At 50.7% G+C, this 24,566-nt stretch overlaps 1 long non-coding RNA gene across 1 annotated transcript in view; it reads left to right on the plus strand.

Moving 5' to 3' along the window:
* The first annotated feature begins 3,379 nt into the window (after positions 1-3,379).
* The window catches only part of LOC144177993 (uncharacterized), a 140,723-nt gene continuing 119,536 nt past the window's right edge, over positions 3,380-24,566 (plus strand). The window contains exon 1 of the long non-coding RNA XR_013323907.1: positions 3,380-3,497. This is a non-coding gene — a long non-coding RNA (uncharacterized LOC144177993). The remainder of the gene's footprint in view (positions 3,498-24,566) is intronic.

Here is a 24,566-nt window from a genome sequence, read left to right on the forward strand (position 1 = left end):
TGCCAAGATCGACGTCCTAATACGCAAATCTTACGAGAAAATCTACGGCCTGCCCACCTTCAGTTTTTGCTACCGCTTATTGAAACTGGGTGTACATAACACCCTCACAAAGATTAGAGCGGCTCTCCAAAAGCAACTACAACACCTACAACTCACGCCCGCCAACCGTCATTTGGCCAAAACATTAGGCCAGAAGTTGGCACAAACATTGGATTCGCCATAACGCATACCCTCATGACGGCGACGCAACAATCATGTCGTTCCCTTCCACGTCATGTGCTCCCTACCTACAACGCCAGCCATCGTCAGCACCGTACACGCGTCCTAATCAGGAAATACGGGAGCTGCCCTACCACCCAGCATGCGGAGGCCTCTCCCTCCCCTCAACGATCTGTTCATGCCACTACTGTTGCCCACATCGACAATGCCTTCCTCAGCTCGACAACTGTCTGTACAACCTTAACTACCACGGCCAAATAAGCGGCCATTGCCCTCGCAATAATCCAAGCCACAAGTCCCAGCATAGTAATTCTACAAAACTCACAAGCTGCGTGCCGTAGTTTCGCACTCGGTCGAGTCTTCGCTATTACCCTCGCTATGCTTTCTCAATGCCCGAGCCTTCCTCATGCCCGCATAGCATGGTCACCCAGCCACAGTACCACCCCCTGGTAACGAGGTTGCACACGCCACCACCAGAGCTCCCCTTCACCAGGCATTCCCAGAAGAGGCCAACAACGCAGCCAGTATTGCAAACCCTCTTACGCCCCTTTACCAAACCTTCGCTGACATCCTCTACCACTACAGAGCAACCCGGCGCACGTATCCTCCTCAGCACCCTTCCCTTTATACCACAGAAGCACGCATTTGGCCCCAAATTCACACCAACACGTATTACAAGCACCTCCATCTTCACTACTTATCTCGTACTTACTGCCCACTTAACTGCCCCAATGTCATGGGCCTACCACCACAGCTCACCTCGCCTGGACGTGGCCCACCAACCCCCCTCCCCTTATATCCCCTACCCTTGAGCAGTGAGAGTGCTCGTTGCAGAGCTTGCAGCTCGAAGACCAGGAGGCCGTGATCTCTTGGCCGACGATGGCAGCCGCGGCACACCGCATACCAGACTAGGATGGCCAGCCACAGCTCCTCTTTTTATCCCGTTCCCCTTCCTGTTGTTTCAATAACCGTTTTCTCTCTCTCTATCTTATTTGTGCTGAACCACTGCTGTTACTATTGTCAGGACATTGTCACTACCATTATCGTCATTATTGACATTACCATCGTCATTGCCTTTGTCATTGTTATTACCATTTTCATTACGTTCCCCTACCGCACTCAAAGTGAGGGTGCAGGGATCAACCGCCTTGAAATTCCCAAAGGTGGGTAGTTGCCATGGTATCTTATTTTCCGGAGTAACGTCCATGATTGTCCCCTCAGTTCCGCTTTGTCACGCCCTTCTAATTTCACTTAGTCATTGTCCTTATCCTCGTAATTTTGTTTTCAAACGTGTATACAGCCACTACCTGTAATCCACCATTTTATTTACCTATTGCTTTGGTCTGTACTTAGGTATTGCAATTACCATCATCATTTGGCTGTGACACGTATAACCCCACAACCCTACAACGTCAACTGTTGTTTCTTGGGTTTGGTGTCTATTAATCCGCATTCATTGTTTACTCATTGCATTATTTTAATTGATGTCACGCATTTGTTATTATAATTATGCCTAGAACCCCTTCCCACACAATCATTTAGGTAATCAATAACAAAACCTTCGCCCATACACGCCTGGAATGCTTCCCTCATGCTGCTGGTCTATTGTTGTCACGTGGTATGTTCAGTCTGCTTCGTGCCCTCAAGGTTTGATAGGCTTTCGACAGAACATTTTTAAGTGGGTTCAAGGGCACCTTCGCATACAACTTATAATGCCCTCAGCTTAATCGACAGTACAGTTTTTGCCGACAGTGATGGCAATGATCCGCTTAGTGAAGACTGGCCCCGGAACAGCCAGTGCAGCTCGCCGTGGTCTTGCAGGCCACTGCGAGCTCTTGCGGATGCCTAGAGGCTTAGTTACGGCTGGGATCAGGCTACCTGACAAGCATCGCGTACCGTCATTTAATGGGTCCACGTTAACGAGATGTTAAGCTTGGGGAAGGAAGCATATGCTAACACGGCTAAAGCCACCAAACAAGTTACGTGGTGACAGTGCCAATGAGACAAATTATGGTTTAGGGTGATGAGATTATGAGAGCCAGCTTAGGATGCGCGCAGCACGCAGGTTCTCTTTTTCGGTGATGAACAGGATTCTAACAACTGATTTATCAATGACAAAATGTATTAGGGCATCTGGTACTAAAAACGTTTTGTTGTGCAATAAAAAAGTTTTCGTACCTTGCAGTGCGCTTAGCAATCGACTTAAAAGCATGGGAATAAAACTAGAAACTCCGTTTTTCAGCCTCAATGTCGTAATTTTTTTATTGATGGAGCTTCATCATTGTATTGTCCAACTCCAATAAAAAGCATCAATGGTAATGTTCACCGAAATAGACACACTAAAACAACAATTTGCCAGAAAATATTCTGGTTTGGTTTCGCTCTCTGTGCACCAGAGAAAATTTTATGTGGTTGCATCAGTTGACCTAGCCAGGGCCAAAAAAGATACAGCTATGAATGGTTTGGTGCCTGGTTAAATCGCGAACAAGGTGGGAGTATTTTATACACATCACTTTCAAAAAAAGCCCTTCGTTGGTCCTAGGAAGATTGTGGCTGCTGAGATATAAATACCCACTACATAAAAATTAAATATCAACGTAATCTCCGTGTGGATCGCATATTAATCTCTGCACCTAGCTCTCGACCTATGCATCGAGCTTGAACAAACATCCCTTTGGCTTGTGTAAGTTACTTTAGTGCGTTGATGCTCGCCCATATCACGAGCTCCAGCTTACCGTCTCAAACGTAGCCATAAGCATGGCCGTTCTGTTTTAACTTTTAAGTACACATTTCGATTTATTGAAGCATCTCCCATAGAATAGATATTACTGTTTGGTGGCCAATATTACCCCACACTAAAAGCATTCGCAATTAATTATGCTATATCGGCACTTAGTGCATCAAACCCAAAGTATAAGCAAGGATTCAATAGAACCAGGCTCAAATTCGCTTCTATTTTCGCAACTCCTAAATGTTAACTTTTTTCTTCTTTCTTTTATAGAGGAAAACACTTGTGGAGGACAGTAGGAGAGAAAAGCAGCTGCCGAAATCAACTAAACACAAGTGGGCAGGAGTCCTTGGCACCCATGAGCTCTGCAGCTTGACATTTTCTTTCCGGGTATAGATATAATAACCTTATTTTTCAGCTGTGTCGAGAGTCGTCAAGAAAACGTAGAGACCGTTATGCTTGAGCAGAACCAACCATGAAGTCTGTACTGTACGCTATAGCTTTACTCTTCAGTGCGGCAGCGACTACAGACTACGTTACTATTAGAGAGGTGAGTTTTGGTAGTTTGTATTACTTGTAGTACCTTTGGTTGGTAGCAGCTATGCACTGTAAGCTTCCGATAATACAGTTGGTGAAACCACAACCATGTTTTCCAACCGGGGTATGTTGTAAATTGACTTCCGTAAAGAAAGAAATGCATAATGCGCCGGTGCACCTACTGGGGCATTCCTTTTTATGTAGCTAAGCCGCGCCACTGAAAACAAGAAGGCTTTTTTCTTACTGCCGCGAAAACAATCATGACTGCATAACAGAACTTTTTATTCATTTAACATGAACCGCCTGCATAACACAAATCCCCAGTGCGCCAGGAATGAAAACCCGATTTTTTTTTATTTTCTGCTTAACAGGGGAAGAGGCCCCGCAAAGTTATGACCAGATATTTTCATGCGCGCAATCGCAATACTCAAAGCTTTATGGATTTGAAATGCCTGACGTGCATTGGCGTCAGTGGGAAACCATTCCATGTAATGCTAATTCTTTTATGGTGTATAAAGCAATCAAGTAACCACGCACCGTTGTAGTACGGCAGACGTGAAAGTTTTACGTCTGAACTAGATGAGTATTCTAGTCAATCTTTAACTACTCCCGACTGTAACTTGAGCGCCCCGAAAACGAGGACGGAATGATAAGGACACGAAGCCGAGCGCAGACAAACAAGTGCAGAGTAAGAATTTTATTTAATAAAAGGAGTATTCTTCGCATCAACAGTAGCCGCAGTGTTGAGTGCATTGTTTCTGAGTAATGTGTACAGACTTGAGAAAGCAGATTTGGAAAGAAGTGGGCGCAGAATCTTCAGGTATGTAGGCGAATATGTGGTACTGGGGAATTACACTGAAATGTAAATGCTTAGAGCACGTGCTGTAGACGTATTCACTTTAAGAGGCTGAGAGCTAAACTTCACATATGAGATGCCAAAGAAAAAATTCAGAGCCCTTCCACCCCGTGAAGAGGGATGGCCAGCAAAGATGCGGTGAAGAGCCTCCACGTGAGGTTTGACTGGGTCGTAGTCCAAGGGGTGCACGAAGCAACACGTTTGTTTGTAATTTGCGATTGAGCATTGTTCCTGGGTATTAACTGAAAGTCCTGTCCTGTCCAGTCACCGCTCCTCGCGCATGCTCAGCGCGCCTCTTCACGAGCCTATCACGAGTCTATCAAGCGGCTTTGACGCATCGTCAGACTTGGCTACTGCGCAATTGAGGCGCACACCTGGGCACGCGCCGGCGCCAGTGCGTCTGCCGCGGCCACGACGCAACACAATCCAACACAACCCACTTTAATCCAATCCACTCCAAATCCAATCCAATCCAGCCCAAGCCAAGCCAAGCCGAGCCGAGCCGAGCCAAGCAAAGCCAATCCAAGCCAATCGAATCGAATCGAATTGAATCCAATCCAATGCCCCTCCCGCTTGCGCAGAACGGCCCTTCACGGCACAAGCGAAACTGCTCAACCTCGGCCAGTCTAGCTTACGCTACAAAACACACTGGAATCGTGGGTAGAAATTTATCATAGCGCGGTTGCGGTAATCACGGCGCATGCTCTATGAAGGCCCTAGGACCTTTTTAATTTTGTATGATTTTTTCCGTGCCCCGGGGGTGTGACGCACAGTTTTACGATTCCGGGGATTTGAGTGGGCTCCGCAACGTGGCGCTACGCTCGCTAGCGATTCCTGTCTACATCGCTCTGGGACGGGAGACGATCTGCTGCATCCTAGCCATTTACAGCTTTGCTGTAAAATTGTTTATAATTATTAGATGTGCAGTTAACCTTTGAAGAACACCGCATTTGTAGGCAGTTTTCCCCACGCACAGAAAGGCCACTCTTAGAGTACACGTGGGGCCACTCAAGGATAGTTAATAATGGAACAATAATTCCGTGTATAACATCTGCTCCTGACATAACATGCAAACAGAGGATAGAAGAAGCAAGACGCCGGCTTAAAAGGCTAGGTACACAACTACGACGATGCTAACAGTATCTGAAAGGCTACTGAAACGAGTAAAAATAGTGGACAAGGAGAAAAAAAAGAGCGCCGATAATAACAATAAGATAATGTCGGTAATCAATTACCTGCACCGTCCATATCGCAGGCTCAAAAATGCTGGCGCCTAGTACAATGCGAATGCGGTTTTTTTCCGCCAAAAACAGAGTGGGACTCGTTTTACCGGTGGTTAACAGACTGTAACAGACAGACTGTAAGGCTAAAAATGAACAATGCGTCACACGTACAAATGTTTCGACGGCAGGAAAAATGTGTACAAACTAAATTCCGTTCACTTGCGGGCACCAGTACGTTGGTAAAACGAGTAGACGCGTAAATGTAAGACTCAGAGAACACATGTCCAGCCTGGAAGGAAGACCATACGCCCACCTGGCAGCGCATAGTGCGCAGTGTACAACAAACAAATGGCGCCCGTTGTTTGACCAGACGACAGCGGAGTTTTACCATGAAGATCGGACTACCAGAGAGATAGTGGAAGCATGGCAAATGTCGAAACTAAACGGAGCATGCGTAAGTCAACCTTCAGTAGCCCTGTCCGAAAAGGAAATTAAGGTTAAACACAAAATAAGATAATGTAAAGTGTAAAGTGTATTTACCTTGTTTTTGTGATAATGACGTACATGTACACATTTTACCGTGCGTGAAGAGGGGGATTGTCAAAATTTTAAATATGGGTGTGACAAATAAAAACCACTAATTTTTGTGCGCTGAAACTACAGTAAAAAATTGCCACCAACCAGCCCAAATTTCAGCGTTATTGTACCTCAACTACTGCCAAACGTGCATTCTTGCAACTATTCATTTCTAATTACCTGTTTGTCTGATCGTACTCAGCATTTCACACCGTTTGTGTTAGATCCTCAGGCGAGGGTTGTGGGTAACAGTGCATAAAATAAATTAAAAACTCCCAAGAAATTCAGAGAACTGCCCGCTATTACAAACCCTTCTTATTCCACTTTTCTAGAGTGCGAGTTGTTTACAGCCAAATATGGCTATGAATAGCGAAAGAAGTTGCATTATTTTATTCGGTTTTAAGCGTCATTTAGTTCTTTTCGTCAATGAAGTAAATTGATGCCAATAAACCGATGAGGTGACTTTACTTCGCTAATTTTTTTTTCAAAGATTCAAAGTGTTCTGCAGAATCTGGCCGTTTACGTATTTTTCATTCGTGTTTGCAATGTTTTCTAGGGCTTTCCCCGTTTATTGTTCTCTTTGGGAGATATGTATACGATTCGTACTTTTAGATTTTCTCAGATCAATATTTTGAAAATTTTATCTATCAATTTTTCATGATTTCGTTTGTGAAACTTTTGTCAGACCAATTATCTCCATTTACGCTACTATAACGATTAAATGTTACGATTAAATGTTAAATGTAACGATTAAATGTTACTAAACGATTACTATAACGATTAAATGCGGATTAATGAAATCGCAAGGCGTGGCACGGTTCGCCATCATCGCTATATTTTTATTCACATTTCGAACATATTTTTCACGGTCTTTCGATTATTCTTACGTTCACTGTAGAGCTCGTTTCTGAGCTGTCACTGAATCGATGGGCCGTGACAATATTAATAATTGCATTGGTATTATGTGGCGACGCTCAACATGCCCAGGGAACTGCGCATGACAACTGAAGAGTAGCACCGCGGTTTCAAAAGGCGGCCCGATGCACAAAGTACTTGCGCTGCAGTTCAGGTGCCTGCGAACACGGATAGTGACACAGGCGCGCCCGTACCTTGCCCAAGGCAGAGTCATTCTGTACAGATGTCAAATAATGCTTCCGAAGAAATTATGCGGTTCACTCCAATGCCGATCAAATAGGCCTGCTGCGCTGGAGTTTTGGCGACATGCAGCGCCCGTAGCGGCCGACGCCTCTGGGTAGTACAAAAGCAGACGACCCTCGCCGCCCTCCATGTATTTTCAATTACAAGCCAGAGTGAAAGTTGGTTGTGATGCTTTGTGGCGTGTTTAAATGACTGCATACTGTATGAAATAGGCCTTAAAGTAGTTGCAGAGGCTAAACAAAATAATATCAGCTAAAAGAAGCCGATTTGTCGGCTTTCTTTTGAGCGAGCTGTCGCAGTGGTCGCGGCGTGGGACAGTGTCGCCAGGTCGGGTGGTTTAACTGTTTGACGACAGTTACAGTTTTTTCTTCTTGCGTGCGGTCGACAAGGGAAAGTTCACGAGTTGCATAAACACGGAACGATGCTCATCCTATATCCTGAGGTAACTGCAAAAGGTTGCTTCAGAGGGAGCATGCAAGCGAACGCAAGAATTGAGCAGCCGACTCATCTGACACTGCTGGACTGGCACCGCCTTTGAAACGAGTGGACATTTTGTTTGGTATTTTCGAAAACTAAATGATTCTTGCGTAACGTTTTACGCCGAATGATTTACGAACGGCAGGGTACATCTATACTAGCGAGTGGGTGGGGCAATAGCGCCAAATAAACTAAGCGCTATTAAAGGACGCAAAACATGCACCAAATCACACGCCCGCTGCCTGCAGAGATGTGTACTTCTATAACATCGCATAACACAGCGTAACATAACACAGCCGCATACACGGCACGGGGCCACGAATATTTACATGCGATCATCACTGATTGTGTTGGTTTTCGAGTGCAGGGGTCGTCGAATCTGAACGCCGACACGCCAGTTTTGACTTCAAATGGAGTTAGACAGCGAGACAAGAACAGAGAATTGGCGTCCTCCAGTTGAATTGCCCCCACATCTTCACACTTCGCCAGATTACTGTCAAATATTATTAAAAATTCGCTGAATTTTTTCTCTCCGCATTCAAAGCCCTCCTCCTCCCACCCGATTTGCCGTCCAGCCCCCCGCCGTGTCGGCTGCATGGCACTAGGCCGTTGTTGACCCTCATTCTAGGTTATTAAGTGCGAACTGTGAATGTATGCTGCAAGAGCGTAATTAAGTAAAGTGAGAGCAAACAAGGAAAGCGAGCGGCCTCTTAGTTCGCCCGACCACTTTGTTTTACGGCCACTAATTTCGGAATCGCAAAACAGATTTCACGCTTCTGACGGTCGCGGCATTTTATCACTGAGACACGCAATAAAACGGCAAGCTAACGCTGCACTATGCATTCGTAACGGCGACGCAAACGAGCACTGTTTAATGAAAGTGCACGCATAGTGTACGAAAGGGTACGCAAAAGAGCGGCGCACCGCAGCAGGCGAGCCTGCGGTCCGCCGGACTCGCTGGCTTTTTAAAGCCCGATGATCGCCGATTGCGTCACTCTTCTTTTTTGATCGGCTGTTTTTTAGGACTTTGTCACCTAGAGTATTAGTTTAAACTAGAAATTTCACTTAAAATTTCACTTTGTACGACCATCGATCGGTGAACCTGCGAGTAGCAGACGCCGTCACGGTCCCGGCACTTTCGTCGGCGCTGTAAACGTGTTTAGCCATGGTTTAGCGCTGCAAAGCTTTTTCCGCTAATGCCAAGTTGATCGCTGAAATAGATCGAACGCGTCGGGGATGAGCTGGTGACCACGTCGCAAAATAATCGGTAGCGTCGAGCTCATATTGCTTCTGTCAACACGGGATCCTATGGGACCCGCGCCCCCGCGCAGCTTTGTACTACCCGGAAGTACTGCCCGGAAGCCGCTTGCGCAGCGCTACCTGGGCAGCGCAGGAGGCCTATACGGCGCTAACGTAGCGGCGTAGCAGTGAGTGTATTGTTAGCTGGACGACTAGCGACATCTATCGGGGATGGGCGGAACGGCCAAGGTGGAAGCGTTTGTGGAAATCTAAGGAATGTGCGGCCGACACCAAAACACGCCAGCTGGCAATCCGCTGCCGGCAGCGGTAGTCGCTTCTCCCCTGACTAGCGACAGGTAGAAAGCAGGGCGCTGCGCAAAACAGCAGTTAACCTCGAGGGAGTTGGCCTTGCCCCAAAAACACCCATCAGTCACCATCAACCTCGAGGTAATGCTTTTAAAGGGACACTGAAGTGATATGTAAACATTGCGGGATTACTAGCGCAAATTGTAGTCCGGAGTCCCGAGGCCATGTTTCGAACACTCTAGGCGCGTTTACGCGATTTTATTTAGTAGCAAAACTAATTCGAAAATGCTGTCCTTCTCTCTTTACGCTCGCCCATTTTCTGTGGCGTTTTCGTGTGACGTCAGGAGGGGATGAGCTGGCAATTGGCTGCGCCACGGCTGCGCTACTGCACGGCTCCCCGGCCGACAGAGTCAGTCGGCCCAGCGTTTCGTCCGCCGGCCGCCGGCGGGTCGTCGCAATCAAGGAGGTTAAAGAAAAATTGCTTGGTCGCAATTCGTCCGCTTAGTTGAAACGAAGCCAGCACACGTTTGTGAATGGAAGAATGTGCCTTTCTTACTTGGTTTGTTTGTACACTGTATCTAGCTCCAAGTCAAGGTCTCTTCACACAAGCGCTGCACAAGCGCACATGCGACGCTTCGCTGACTGGTACGCCAGTAGGAATACTAAGGAAATAAAATCAACTGATATTTTTACCGTACAGCGTAAAACTAGGGCGCGGGAAGCACTTTGTTGCGCTGGGCGAACAAGCACAGCGGTCAGCAGCACGACTACGCATCTGCGAACGCTTTTCCGTCTACGAAATGCAATTGCTAGACGTGAGCTACTGTGGAAACTCGGGCGATGCTTACTGCACGATCGCAGTACAACAAATAGTCACCTAAGCTGCTTGAAATACCAAAACTAAATAAAAGTGTTGTACAATATATACCCTATTTTAGCATGGCCCTGACGTCCCGCTCCGTGGTTCAGTGGTCTGGGGCGCTGGGTATGTCACCGCAAATGTTTTGCAAGTCACGAGTTCGAATCCCCGCGGGTGCGTGCTTTTTTTTTTGTAAGTTAACTTTTTTGTTTTCTTCCGATGCTTTCTGTATTGAGTTCACCTTTTTTTGGGCCGCAATGTTCATGGCTACACAAACTAGTTCACAAAACGCGCGCAGGCTGGCACTGGCGCGCTAGCGAGTTCTCGTTGGCGTGCTGTTGCCATAAGCACCGACTGCTTGCAGGCAGTGGGTACAGGCCAGAATGAACAGACCCTTGGCCTGGTGCGAACACCCTTTTTACGATACAGGCATGAGGGAGGCAAGCTCCAAATATGGGGGAAAAGCGCATGACATTTGGGCGTCTGCGGGTACGCGGAAGGCGTTCATGCACTGCGTAGGTCTCGGCTAGTGAATGCTACGACTACAAGCCGTCCTGGGAGGCTTATCTTGTGCATTTTACAGCCGACAACATGGCAGAAGCGCGGTACGATGATTACTGAGATATTGAGAATGCCCATCCAACAACGCCATTGGTTATGTTTTACAGAACCGCAACCGAAACTTGTGTGATTGCTAACCTTGGGCATCGTCCAATCACGGCGCCCCTCCTTCCAACGTCACAGCCTTAGTTGGTGCGGCCGCCGCAAACCGCGCATGGTAGTTTTTCTTCTTTCGCGCTTTGTAAAATAATTACCGATTTGTCAACCGAATAAACGACGAAAAGTGTGCTAATTTGAGCCAGTCTACGCAGTGCAAGCACGGGAGCTTGACAAATTCACTTCAGTGTCCCTTTAAACTCGCTTGGACGGCCTCATGCGTGCGCCACCATGCCCCCTCCTGTGCGTATTTATTCCTAGGCGACACACACGTTGTCAATACGCGGCACGCCAGTATATACAGCCCATAACAATTTCATATTAAATGCATAGCATTTTAGTAATTCACAATGTCACGCGGCGTTGGCGTGCCTCGTCGTAGTCCGCAGCCAGGCCACTACACTAACTATAAAAGAAATAACAGTTTCCGGCGCCCGGTTTCGAACCCATGACGCCGCGGACGGAACGCAAGGTGCCCGGCGCACTACCGACTGAGCCACGAAACCGACACAGATCTCGATGCACCGAACGCGCCTTATACGCCTCGAGATTCGCGATCGCTGCGCCGCCTGCCGCCGCTTCTCCGCGGCGTTTGCGGGATTAGCGCTGCGTGGCTGATAGGTGGTCATGCAGTGTTTTGGTTCTCTTTCGCTTCTATTTGCCTTTTCGCGCACTAAACAACTTGTTATGGTGACGTCTGTAAGCTAACTGCACGTTAGGGCGCTTAAAAAAAACAGCTGCGTCTTGGCAGAGCGCTCGAACGCCAACAAGAGCTACCCGGGGAGGCGGTACTGAGCGCTTCTTGGCCGCTCTTGCAGTCGTCGGCGACGGCAGCAGCATATCACCGCTGTCACCTTCGAACACGTCAGCACAAGTGAATTCTATTTATTGTCACCTCGTTTAGACCTGACATTGGCACTGTAAGAGGTTGGTTCGTTTTGCAGCGCAGACAACAAATGCGGCTTTGCTTCGAATATGTACGTCGTAGAAAAATATGTTTCGGGGATGTGATAACCCAATAGCTGACAAAAACTTGTGCCTTTTATGGGAATATAAGCCACGCGAACATGTTAAGTACACTCAAAGGCTGTGAATTGTCAGATATGTGCCCACTCATGCCTTATAGTAAGAACCAAGGTATGAAACCACGGAAAAATGAATGTTCTGCAAGTCGGGAATAAATAGAATAGTCGTACGGAATGAAAAAAAAAACCGAGAGCAGCTTCTGAAATGCTAAAGACGTTTGTTTGAGCAAGGCCAACTGAATGCGTAATGCTCTGGTATTTCGCTAGACTTGGGGGTGGGGGGGGATGAGGAGGAGGACGCTCAACTATCGTTATTTACAAATGCGGAGCGAAATCAACGCATGAACGTTTTAGTAATCACACACACAAGCTGCGTGTTCACTTTTCGTTTGTTTTTCGCCTTCCACGAACGGCTGATCACTCGCAGGAAGCATTTTTTGAAGAATACAGGGTAGGCAGTTCACAAGAAATACGAGGTGTTGTTGAAAGAGTTGATTGATTGATTGCAGGGCTTAACGCGCCGACGCAACGGAGACGATCGAGGCACGCCGTAGTGGAGGGCTCCGGATTAATTTTGACCACCTGGAGATCCTTAACGTGCGCCGAAATCTCGTACACACGGGCTCGTTGGAAGAGTGTCGTATCTGATAAGGGTCTCTGATTTCGGTTTATGCGTGATTCTGCAGTCTCCCTGTGTCATACGACGATGTTTCGAAGAAGAGTTTGGTCGCGGACGCGGATTACTCTATAAGCCCATCTTTGCGCTTCTCGTGGAGGATAAATGTAACAGATGAATCTTTGCGAGCGCTCACCTCTGGACAAGACGACCCAGCATTAAATTTGTCGTCGTGTGCTGACTCCGGAGTGTAATTTTGCGTAATCCATCGTACTTCTTTGGTACAATGTTTGCGAAATTTATGCCGCATTGGCTTGTTCAGGGTACTGATCAATATCTGGTATGTGATAGTGGCAGGCGTAACTTGCGTGCTGTCAGGTATGAGTGCTCCGCTGGATTTTGTAGTGCACAAAATCAATTTACATCATAGTGTGTATGGCCGCAACATGACCATCGGAGGAAACACTGTTACGGAGACACTGCCACCAAATTTCAGGGCAGCGGAATTGCAATCAGCTGCGTGCAAATGCTCGCTTCGGGACGCCGGCCTGGGACACACGCCCGGCGCTCATATAGATCTTCCTAAGATCGCGCCATAAACGTTTATACTCTCGTGAACACACCAGGCTTGCAAACAGAGTGCCTGCTCCACGTTATTCGGTATTTCGAACGCGGACAAACGGTAAATCGCTGTCTTGAACGAGCCCCAAAAGCAACGGCGACAGGGGGGAGCGGGCCGGGGACTCCCGCGCCTGCTTTCGAAACGGGCCGCTAGGGGGATTTCAGTGGCGCCCCTACTAAGGTCCCTGAAAGAACTAAGGTAGCGCCAACTGCTCCCTCCTTCTCCGCTGCCCACCTCTTTTTTCTCTCCCCTCACCCGCGGCGCCGCCGTCCCTTTAACTCCGCGGCGGGGCCGCCATATTTGTTGGCCACTTGAGAGCAGACGCCTTCGCTACGCTTCAGGGCGCTCGCTGCAGTTTGCTCTTGTTTTCGCACCGAAATCGCTCTTTGGTAGCATTTATAGGATTTCTAGAGCCCCGTTTTACCAACACGCACTGACTGATAGTGTTTTGTTTTATATTTTTGTCTACAAGGGGATATTTGCGGGGCGGATGCCGCTGGCGCATACGCACAGCGCGGTTTTTGTTTACGTGTGCGGCATTCTGTAACACCTCAGGATAGCTCGTGAATGCGAAAGGATCGAGCGTGGACATTTCAAACTGCTCTGTTACGGTAGTTCCGTTCTTGCATTCGCGTGACTGTGGTCGTGCAATCACTGCACAGAGGTCTTGCGCACGGTTCGCGGCAGTATACAGTGCGCTTCATTCGCAAATGCCGTAGTTCGAGCGCTGCGCTGGCGTCCTTGCACTCGCCTTTCTTGCGATAATTGTGTATCCTCAGCGGCGTTCACTCTGCGCCCGCTTTTACTAACGACCTACAGCCTACCTTAATTCCGCGCAGTTTAGAGTGCTTTGCCGTTTTTGTAGAAATGTTTCCTTCACCTTCATGTCGTTATAGGCTGCTGTGAGTAGACTAAAAACATACACATGCTGTTGTGCGTGTGTGCACGTACAGCGACGTGAAAAGCCCCTGCTTCCCCGACTTCGCAGCCGGATACACTAAACTACACTCGCGGCCGTACGTTCATGTGCGAACCTAGTGAAAAACGCAGACTTGTAATTCTGGGAATACGCGCCAGAGAAGACTGCGATCAATCGATCGGGTAAACTGAAATTACAGATTTGTGGCCTCTTATTTCTCATACGAACCAGAGATCGAGTCCCTCTAGGTACAAATTATGTAACTAGTTACTGCAGTTAATTAATCATGCAATACGTTTTTTCACCGGGCGCGGTCGTTTACAGCCGTTATTAATGGAGGCGCCTGGACAGAATTGTTTTGTGCTGGGATATATTCTGGCAGATTTGTACATTGCACTAACACAGGGATACACCCGAAAGAAATTCGAAAGAGGACCAATGTCACGATGATTATCAAGAGAAAACAATAAATCACAAAAATGAATTGGTGCCAGCAAATAGATATTTTATTGGAACAAACGTCCGTAATGACGTCGTGCAGGTGGCTTGTGCTGCTGACGTGGCTTCCCGTGAGAAAAAAATGTTGGGAGTGGCATTTGGGTTTAGTTTTTTTAACGCCAAGCTTCTCCAATATCCGTTGCTCAAATTGATCCGTGAAATAATCCTATTGAGAAGGGAAAAAAAATGTCGCCACCGAGTTTGAGATGCGCCACAAACACTCCGCAAATATAGGCAATAATGCATTGCAGAAGGGAGTTAGTGACTGTTCTACCGTAGCATGGTCAAATTCGTGTTCGCGCATCTGCTCAGTGCCGCGTCCGCTCAACTCGCTACACTAAACCCGTTTAGCAAGCGGTTTGCTGGACAAAAATACGCCTGCTGAAAAAAATATAGTCGTCCAGTGTGTTTTGGTTCAAATCGAAATGACTGGATACGCTGCGCCATTGACTACTAAGATGAAGTAAGCGCGCACACTGCAACTGTACGGCATCACGTGTAATGCAAACGTAAGTCGTAATTAACGTTCCTCTGTGCATACACGGAAGAAAGGGCGTACAGCCGTTACGGTGCGAATATGCATTTGAAGTGCTCATTCAAACGTGCGCGAATTTAATAAAGCGATAACAGAAATTGCGCATCAAACGTACGTCAACGGCGCGGTCACTATATTAGCTGACCTTAAATTGTTTTACCTAGCCGCAATTTTTTTTTCTCGCAACAGCCTCAATTTGCGCCGCACCGACCAAGCCCATATTACGCAGCAAATCACTCCGATGTCATAACAACGGGATTATAATACCACCCGGGTAGCTAACACACAAAACATGACTTCACGCCAAAAAGAGCGTACACGCACTCGGAACGCACACGATACATGGTCAGACGCAAGCTGCCGTCGGCCAAAACAAGCATGAATTCAGGTGAACAATTCTCGCGTCACGAAAATCTTACGACAACTGACTGAACATGCTACGCCGCTGATATTGATGCTGGAAGTTAAGCGCGCACATGACAAATACACGGCCTCTTATCCAAACCAAAGCTTACGATGGGACGAACTCGGCGCTGCGCGCAATGCCTACTCAGAAAAAAGCGTGGACGACGGTCGCGAAGGGAATACGCATTTCTTCGTAAGTGACCGCTCAAGCTCGCGCAGAATTTAACAGAGCAAGAACAAGCATTCAGAAACTTACCTCGCAAAAGAGTGATGGTAGCGTCGGCCTGAAGTATGCCCGTTCAAATCTATGCAACCAAACTTTTCTCCTTTCTGCGTCGCGTTTCCCGGACGGAATAACGAAGTCTTGTGCCCTGCCTGACGATATTCGCGCTGCCTAAGGCACAACACATCGACACCGAGAAGCAACTTAAAACGACACCGGTGCGACATTTTTTCGAAAAACGAGCAGCTAATTCTTACTTTGCTATTAGCTGGCGCCTACGATAAAGCCGGTACTGAAGCACGGTGGCGACGGTGGCTCGGAAGCCAGCAATGGCGTCGCAGCGGCGGCGTTGCGCAATGTCCCAGCCGGCGAGGCATCGGCGAGGCGACCCGGCGGCGGAGCAAAAAAAACAAAACCACGTGACTTTTCCCTTGGCCAATGGCGCGCGGCGTTCGCCGGCGAAAAAGAAAATGGCAAAAAACGAAGTAAGAGAGGAGCGTGGGCGAGGGCGAAAGGCGGCGAGGTCTAAAGATGGCGCTACCTTAGTAATTTTAGGGACCTTAGCCCCTACAGGCCGCGCTCGAGGCGTATACCCTTCACTCATTTCTGGTTTGTTTCGAAAGCGCCACAAGTTGTCCCGCGCCTCCGAAAGATGGCGACACGGGTCCCGCGATCGAGAGATACGACTTGCCGGCGCACCCCCTCGGAAATGCTGTGCATTTGATCGTGCCCCTCGCGAGGGGGATGTCTTTTTTAAACTTTTTGTGAAACGATCTCTTATTTTACTTGCTCCACTCAGAATTGTTGAGGAAATCCAGAGCGTTCCAGGCTTCGCCATTCTCGCTATTTTTAGGTCCTGCAGTAGACTCGCGATAGTTTTAATTTGGAGGCACCCGAATATTTTGTTTGAATTCCGGAGTTCTCAAAACTATGACTTGGAGCTGCATTCAAACTTCGGTTGTAGGGAAATTGTGGTGTCGGGTCGGCGACGCCCCCGAAGGGCGAAGCAGGAGACAAACGCCCGGTGAAAGAGTCAAGCCAAAAGAGAATAATTTATTTAGTGACGTCATATATATAGCCTGGGGTTAGCCCCTGGTGGTAGAACTACCGAAACGCCGAGATGCGAAAACCCCGGATACTACAGAAATATTCACATATATTTGTTAATACAATATTAACGCTCAATACTCACGTGCCATTCACACTTTAAACAAAACTTACAAATGGATGACTGCTACGCCGTTGAATGAGAGTTCAAAAGAAAATTTCCTATGCCTTCAAAGCAGGCAGTTCATTGCGAGAGTTTTCTACGTTACTCTACAACTTGTGTATCCCAGCAATGTGCTAAAAACCCTGTGAAGCTGCAATTTGTAGTTCTCTCTGTGTTGGCGGTAGCTCATCTTTACTGTCACTGCGGAACTGTGCTGCCAGCACCCCCGTCGCAATATCATGACTTCACAATATTTGGGACGGTTAGTGATGTAACGATGAAAATGTGCCGCTAGGAGGAACAAATCTACCAGATATTGCCCGCCAAGAACAAGCAACACGACTCAACGGAATTTACGTTAAGCGAGCAATTTAGAATAGGCCTCTTTAAACTACACATAAAACAGCTTAACCACAAACATTTTGACTTTTGTTTGAATTAACTAAAAGTTTTCATTATCTCAGTCTGAAATATCGCGAGACTAGTGTATTTGGAACGCTTTTTTTGTGGACATGTATTCTGTATTCTTTACTCTACAGTGTTTGTAGATATGTATCAGAAGCATATTTGCGATTTTGGTAGATCAATTTTCATAATTGTGTTCTCTTTTCCTAATTAAAGCTATATTTTTTACCATTTCTTACTCTGAGGTTCTTACATGATGGACTTACGGGCCGATCAGCTTACTGGCAGTCGTCTAGAAGATTCCAACGTAATCGCTAACAGAATTTTTGCCATCTTAAATTTCAGTCAACCCAATGAATAGGCAGGGTTTTGTAAAGGCTATTCAACGATCGACCATACTCACATGCTCAGTAAGGTGATAGATAAATGCGTGAAGTATAATCAACCGCTATATATCACCTTCAAGGAATATGAGAAAGCATTTGACCCGGTAGAAACCTCAGCAGTCATGCAGCCCTTGCGCAATGAGGGTGTAGACGAGCGTTACGTAAGAACACAAAATTATATTTACAATGTGGCTACAGATATAGTAGCCCCCCATAAGGATTGTAGTAAAATACCAATAATAAAGTGCATCAGACAAGGGCCCACAATCTCTCGAATGTTATTCACAACATTTTACCAGTTAATGGCCGCTGACGTACCGATACCGTATGTCACCCATCACCGGTTTTTTGGTGTTGACTTCGATCGCCATCTGACATGGACGCCTCACATCCGCAGCCTAAAAGAGAAGTTAACGCCATTCGCGCACATCTTCTGCACGCTTTGCAACAGCACTTATGGATGTAGCGTCAGCTCTCTTTTACGGCTATACGACGCCCTCTGCGAAGGCTTACTTCGCTATAGCCGTCCAGCTCTGACTTCTCTTTCCAAAGGGAATTCTAAAAGACTAGAGGGATTGCAGGCCCGAATGCTGAGGATATGTCTTGGTGTCCCGAAGAATGAATCTACAATGGGAATCATGACAGAGAGCAGACGCCTTCCGCACGCTTCTTTGTAGGCAATGAAACAACTTCGCACGCGCCTGGGCGTTGTGGCAAGGCAACAAGGGCATCCTCTTGCTGCTGCCTGGGCCTTTGAAGTGCAGCACGCTACGCCCTCCCAGTATCAGCCATCTGCCTCTTCTCCTCACCTTCCGCGGCTATTTCCTCCAATGAAAATTGTCACCACGGTACCTGGATTTCAGCGGAAGGCGGATATACCAGCCCCTCTCTTACGTTCTCTGCCTTGGAGAATATAACAACCAATACAAAGGCCACAGGCATGTGTATACTGATGGCTCAGTGACGGCTACATCGTCGGCGATAGAGATCTCGATTCCTTTGTCGCTCACTACCATCCGCGCCCTCTTGAGCCACAAGTTCTCGACGACAGTTACTGAGCTGGCTGGGCTGCGCGCTGCTTTTCAGTATATTCTAAAGCAGCCGGCCAATCAATGGGCTCTATTTAAAGACTCTAGGTCAGCACTCGAGAGCTTAAAGTTCCTTCCTAAAGAACAGCTGGTTTGGGAAATCAATCTCTTGCACTTACAAGCTATACAAAGGAGCACAGCGTAGGTCTGCAGTTGCTTCCTGCCCATTGCGGAGTTGCCGGCAAAGACGCAGCTGACAAAGCCACCTCATCTGCCCACAGTCTCTGCAATCAAGCTTTGCCGATCCCATTCACGAGAAAGGATGCAGCAATACTCGCCTCATCAACCGCATGGAATCTACAGATGTCTATCTGAACTGATGCAAGGCAGCAATATGCAACTCTTCATGCTATTGATCCCAAGTGCACCTTCAGGATGCCACCTGGACATAGCAAGTGCGAGCAAGCCATTCTGCATAGGCTGCGCTTGAATGTGGCCTGGGGGCGCTGCGAGCGGCCGAGGCGAGCGGACGTGTCTCACTTCTGCTCCGTGGATTACGCGGATTTTCGGCGGACCATCGCACCCCAGTGAGTCCTTTTCATTACGATTGTGTTGAGTTCAGTGCCCGGAAGCTGTGGATACCTCATTTTGGAAAATCCGAGGGAGTTTACGGATTTTACGAGGACTTCATGTTCCGAAGCGGCGCCGGCATGCTAAGCCTAACCGAGGCCTAGCACGAGGTCGGCCACGCCCGGCTGCTGCGGCGGCGGGGACGGATGATGGACGCGGCCGAAGGCTTCGGGGCGCCGGAGGGCGACCCGGAGGCGGAAATGGATGTGATGGAGCCACGAGACGACGACTCGCAAGCCCGCCTGCACTTGCGGGAGCGACGCACGGCGGTAGTAGTGCCGGGAGAGAATCTCTTGCCGGACTACCACGCGGGCTCGACGCTCCAGTCGAGGAAGCACTACCCAGGCCGGGAAGAGGGATCGCAGCCCCTCGTGAGCACCGGTAAGCCCGCCGCAACGGCGCTGAAGTCTCAGCCCACGAGGGCGCAGTTTGCGCGTAAGGTTAATGCCACGATGGCGAGAATGGCGCGTATGCCGCGCAGCATTCCGCGGGACGACTACAAGATAGTGGTACGCCCGAGGGGCGGGCTGCTGGTCGGTAGGGCGAGAGCAACAGACATAATGCGAGCCGTGGTGACGGCGGCGGGTTTCGAGATGGCGGCGGCGAGGAGTGACACCGTCTGCCCGAACCCGGCGCAAAATATTTTAGTGATCAGTACGCCCGACGAGAGCCGAGCCAGGGCATACGCCCAAATGCGCTCCGTCACGTTGACCGGACAGGAGCACGAGGTGTACGCGTACAACGCGGCACCGGACGATACGGCAAAGGGGGTGATCCGCAACATCTCGGCGGAGGACTCACCCGAGGAAATCAGGGCAAACATAGTGAACGAATTCAATCCCCTAGCGATCGACGCCCACAGGATGCACAGGATGCAGCAAGACGATGCAGCGGCTGATCACCCAATCCGAGCGGCCCCGCAGAGAGCCGCCAACGACCACAGTACCCGAAGCCAGGAGAGATCGCCCGAGGGAGCCCACCACCCTGGCGCCCCGAGCGGTCCCCGAACACCGTAGCCCACGACCCGAAGATGCACCCCGGCCGGCCCAGCAGTCCGCCAGGGTTAACAAGGCTGCCACCCCACGCCCTAATCCCCCGACCATGACGGGGGGCCGGGATCGATCGCACAGCGAGGTCGAGGAGGAATTCCTGGAAGAAAGTCTAGAAGTTTCCGACAACGAGAACCGCCACAGGGAAAGAGTAAGCGGGGCGGTGCGCCTGCGCAGGACCACGGAGCGTATTGACAGACTCGAGAAGAGAGTCGACGCGATGGAGCACAGACTGAGTGCACGGATAACAGCAATAGAGCGGCGACTCGACGCCCTGCAGGAGTTCCTGTACGAGAAGCTAGGAGGCAGCGGCAAGGCCGCGCACGATAATTACAGCCCCTCACACGCGGACGCCCCAACATGGCCGGATCGATCCCCAGTCAGGACTAAGAGTCTGGCACTGGAACGCGAACGGGTTCCAGTGGGGGCGCGCGATACTACAACAACTCATGAAAACGGTGGACCGCACGCCGGATGTAATAATGATACCGGAAACGCACATGGAAACTCCCCCCACGCTGCCGGGCTACAGAACGCACAGCGCCCCGCCCAGTGCGCATGACTGTGGAAAAGGGGAAGCGCAGGGAGTGTGCACGTTCGTCAGGAAGGGTCTGACTTTTGTGCCACGCGAGGAGTTCCTCGGACGCAGCACGATCGAGTACTGTGCAGCGGAAGTGGTGACGGGCAGGAAGCGCAAGGAGACGCTGCTCCTCGTCAACGTGTGTAGCAATCCGACCCACAGGCAGCAGCGGTTTAGGGCGCTCCTGCACAAGGCCGTCAGGGAAGCACAAAGCGGCACGGTTGCCGTGTGCGAAGACTTTAACGCGCCGCACAAAGAGCTGGGATACACCCGCACTACAGTCAAGGGCCGGTGCCTCCTCGAGGACGCGGCCGAAGCAGGCTTCACCCTTCACACGGACCCGGCGGACCCGACGAGGGTGGGCACGTCCGTATCAAGAGACTCAAACCCGGACCTGACCTTCGTTCGACAGTCGCCGTCGGCGCGCGCAGGGGCCACGTGGAGAAACACGGGGCACAATCTGGGAGTGACTACTTCATACTGGAGCTGGACCTGCGCACGTCGGTGCCGGCGTGGGGAGAAGCCAAGCGGAAGCACAAATTCACGGACTGGAGCAAGTTCCGGGAGGGGCTGAGGGAGCTGAAGAAAGAAGTGGACGATATCGAGCAGTGGACGGCCGCGATCGTGAGGGCGGCTGAAGAGGCCACCTCGGAGGTCGAAACCGACGAGGAAACGCAGAGCCTGGATAGTCGGCTGGCGCACCTGATCGAGGCGCGGCAGTCCCTGCAACGCAGATGGCGATGTCAACGTCACAATCGCAAGTTACGCAAACGCATAGCGATGTTGGGACGCTAAATTGAGAAATACAGCCGCGAGCTATGCGCCCAGCAGTGGCACGCGACGGGCAGCGAGGCGGACGGCCTGTTACACCGGGGTCGCACCTGGGCGCTGCTTCGCCACCTCCTCGACGAGACGAAGACGAGAGGGTATCAGCGCCATCGGCTGGCGCAGACCATGCACACCACCGTCAAGGAATTGGGAGAAGAGGAGACTCGCAAGCGGCTCAACGAACGGTACCTACCGCAAACCCCGGAGGAAGTGTTCCCAGAGTACTGTGGCAACGAGAATCCGTGGCTCGACCGCGACATCGAGGTGTGAGAGGTGCGCGCCGCCCTGCAGACGCTCAACTGCAAGTCCGCTGCGGGTCCCGACAAGATCACGAACAAGGCCCTTAAGAATCTGAGTGACGAGGCGCTGGTGGCCCTCACCGCGTATTACAACAAGTGCTGGCGGACGGGTAGTCTGCCGAAACAATGGAAAAGTGCGAGGACGATCCTCATACCCAAGCGGGGCAAGCCGCCGAGCATCGAGCACATGCGACCGATCTCCCTGACCTCCTGTGCGGGAAAGGTCCTGGAGCACGTGATCAACAGCCGGTAGCAGCGGTACTTGGAAGAGGAGGGCCTTTATCCGAACACTATGCTCGGTTTCAGGGAGAGGCTCAGCACGCAAGACGCAATGTTGCTGTTAGAACGCGACATCCTCGACACGTCGATACCGACGCAGGACAACAAGGCGGTGCTGGGCCTCGACCTGCAGAGCGCATTTGATGAGGTACGCCACTCGGCCATACTGAGACAGGTCTCCAACCTCAATATGGGGAAGAGGACGTACGAGTACATTCGAGACTTCCTGACGAACAGGACGGTGGAAATACAGGCAGGGGACCTCTGCCTGGACCCGAAGAGACTGGGCAGCGTGGGCACCCCTCAGGGCTCGGTGATGTCGCCGGTGCTCTTTAATTTGGTGATGATCGGGGTGGCCCGGCGACTCTCGGCGGACCCGCGGGTGTGTTACACGAAATACGCAGACGACATTACCCTGTGGGTCCCCGGGGGAAGTAACGGCCACATCGAGGAAGCGCTGCAAACGGCGGTATACGCCATCGAAGCCTACCTGACGGACACCGGCCTCAGGTGCTCACCGCAGAAGTCGGAACTCCTGCTAGTCCCGCCCCCGGGAAGATATCGCACGAAAGCAGAGGAGGATTCTCGAGTGATGACGGTGCGCACGCGGGACGGCACCGTCATTCTGAGAGCCACCACCCTGCGGGTGCTGGGGATGTATCTGGAGGCCAGTCGTTGCAACGGCACGTCGGCCGACCGTATAGTTACGAAACTCGGCATTGCCACGAGGCTCATCAAGCGCCTCGCCACGAAGCACAGCGGCATGGAGGAGGCCAGCCTCCTGAGGCTCATACAGTCGTTTGCAATGAGCCACGTGGCGTACACCAGAGCCTTCCACCCATGGAAGCGGCCGGAGCATGAGAAGATCAATGCGGCCATCAGGAAAACATATAAGATGGCGCTGGGCCTGCTGGCCAGCACCAGCACGGAGAGATTGCTGGAGCTGGGCCTGCATAACACCTTGGAGGAGGTCAGCGAGGCCCAGAGGACGGCGCAACTCGAACGTCTGTCAACGACGGTGGCGGGGAGGGAGATCCTCGCGAGAGTCGGCTACAACCTACGAGAAGAGCAGGAGTCATCGAAGACGCCGCGGCTGCCGCAACCGGTGCGGGAGCGCCTGCGAATCCTGCCGCTTCCCCGCAACATCCACCCGGACCACAACCGGGGTAGGAGGGAGGCCAGGGCGCGCGCGCTGACCGAGACGCACGCGAACGACACGGGGGCGCTTTACGTGGATGCGGCCCAGTACCCCGACAGAAAGGACACCTACGTGGCCGTGGCGGTGAAGGCCACTACGGGAGAACTGTACAGCGCCTGCAGCGTTCGAGCGAAGAGGACCTGCCAAGCCGAAGAGACGGCGATCGCCCTGGCGCTCACGGGAGCCGGGTGCACGATGATTCTCAGCGATTCGCGCACGGCCATCACGAACTTCCTCAAGGACTCAGTGTGGGCGAGTGCAGTGAGAATGTTACAGTGCAGTGCGGGGTCCTCGGCCCCGAAGAGCGTCACGACAGTTCGCTGGTTCCTGGCACACGCGGGTGCGGGGGCGAGCGGAAGCGGCTTCCCAAACCGCAACGAGACTGCGGACGCCGTCGCGTGCGAACTCACGGGCCGCGCGGCGCCTCCCCGCGACTCGCAGGCGGCAGAGGGACGGCCAGAGGAACTAGAGATGGAACCCTTGGTGGCTTACGGAGACATCCTACAGTGGTACCGCGCGGGGCGCCGGCTTCGGCCGCCCCCACATCCCCGCCTCAGCAGGGAAGACGCGGTACTGTACCGGCAGCTCCAGACGAACTCGGTGCTGACGCCGATGCTGGCGCGGCACGTGTGCCCGGAAGTGTACGAGTCAGTGTTGTGCAGTGTGCGCAACGTGTCATGTGCGACTTTGGCCCACCTACTGTGGGACTGTGAACTCAACCCGGTGTAGGCGAGTGCCTCAAAGGACTTGCCAGCTCGAACCACTAGTGCCATGAACACTTATGACCCCGACGTGCAAGCACAAGAGATCCAGCGGCTCAAGGCCGCCCTTGCTCGGCAGAGGCGCAGGGAGGTCCCGGCGCGCGCTCTAGGGGCTTCCACCCCGAGAGCCCGCGGGAACCGACCGCGCGGAAGCCAGCGGGCCCTTGCTTTGAGG

The sequence above is a fragment of the Haemaphysalis longicornis genome, unplaced genomic scaffold (genome assembly GCF_048455015.1).
Source record: "Haemaphysalis longicornis isolate Haplotype H1 unplaced genomic scaffold, Haemaphysalis longicornis Haplotype H1 scaffold_37, whole genome shotgun sequence".
Taxonomy (NCBI): domain Eukaryota; kingdom Metazoa; phylum Arthropoda; class Arachnida; order Ixodida; family Ixodidae; genus Haemaphysalis; species Haemaphysalis longicornis.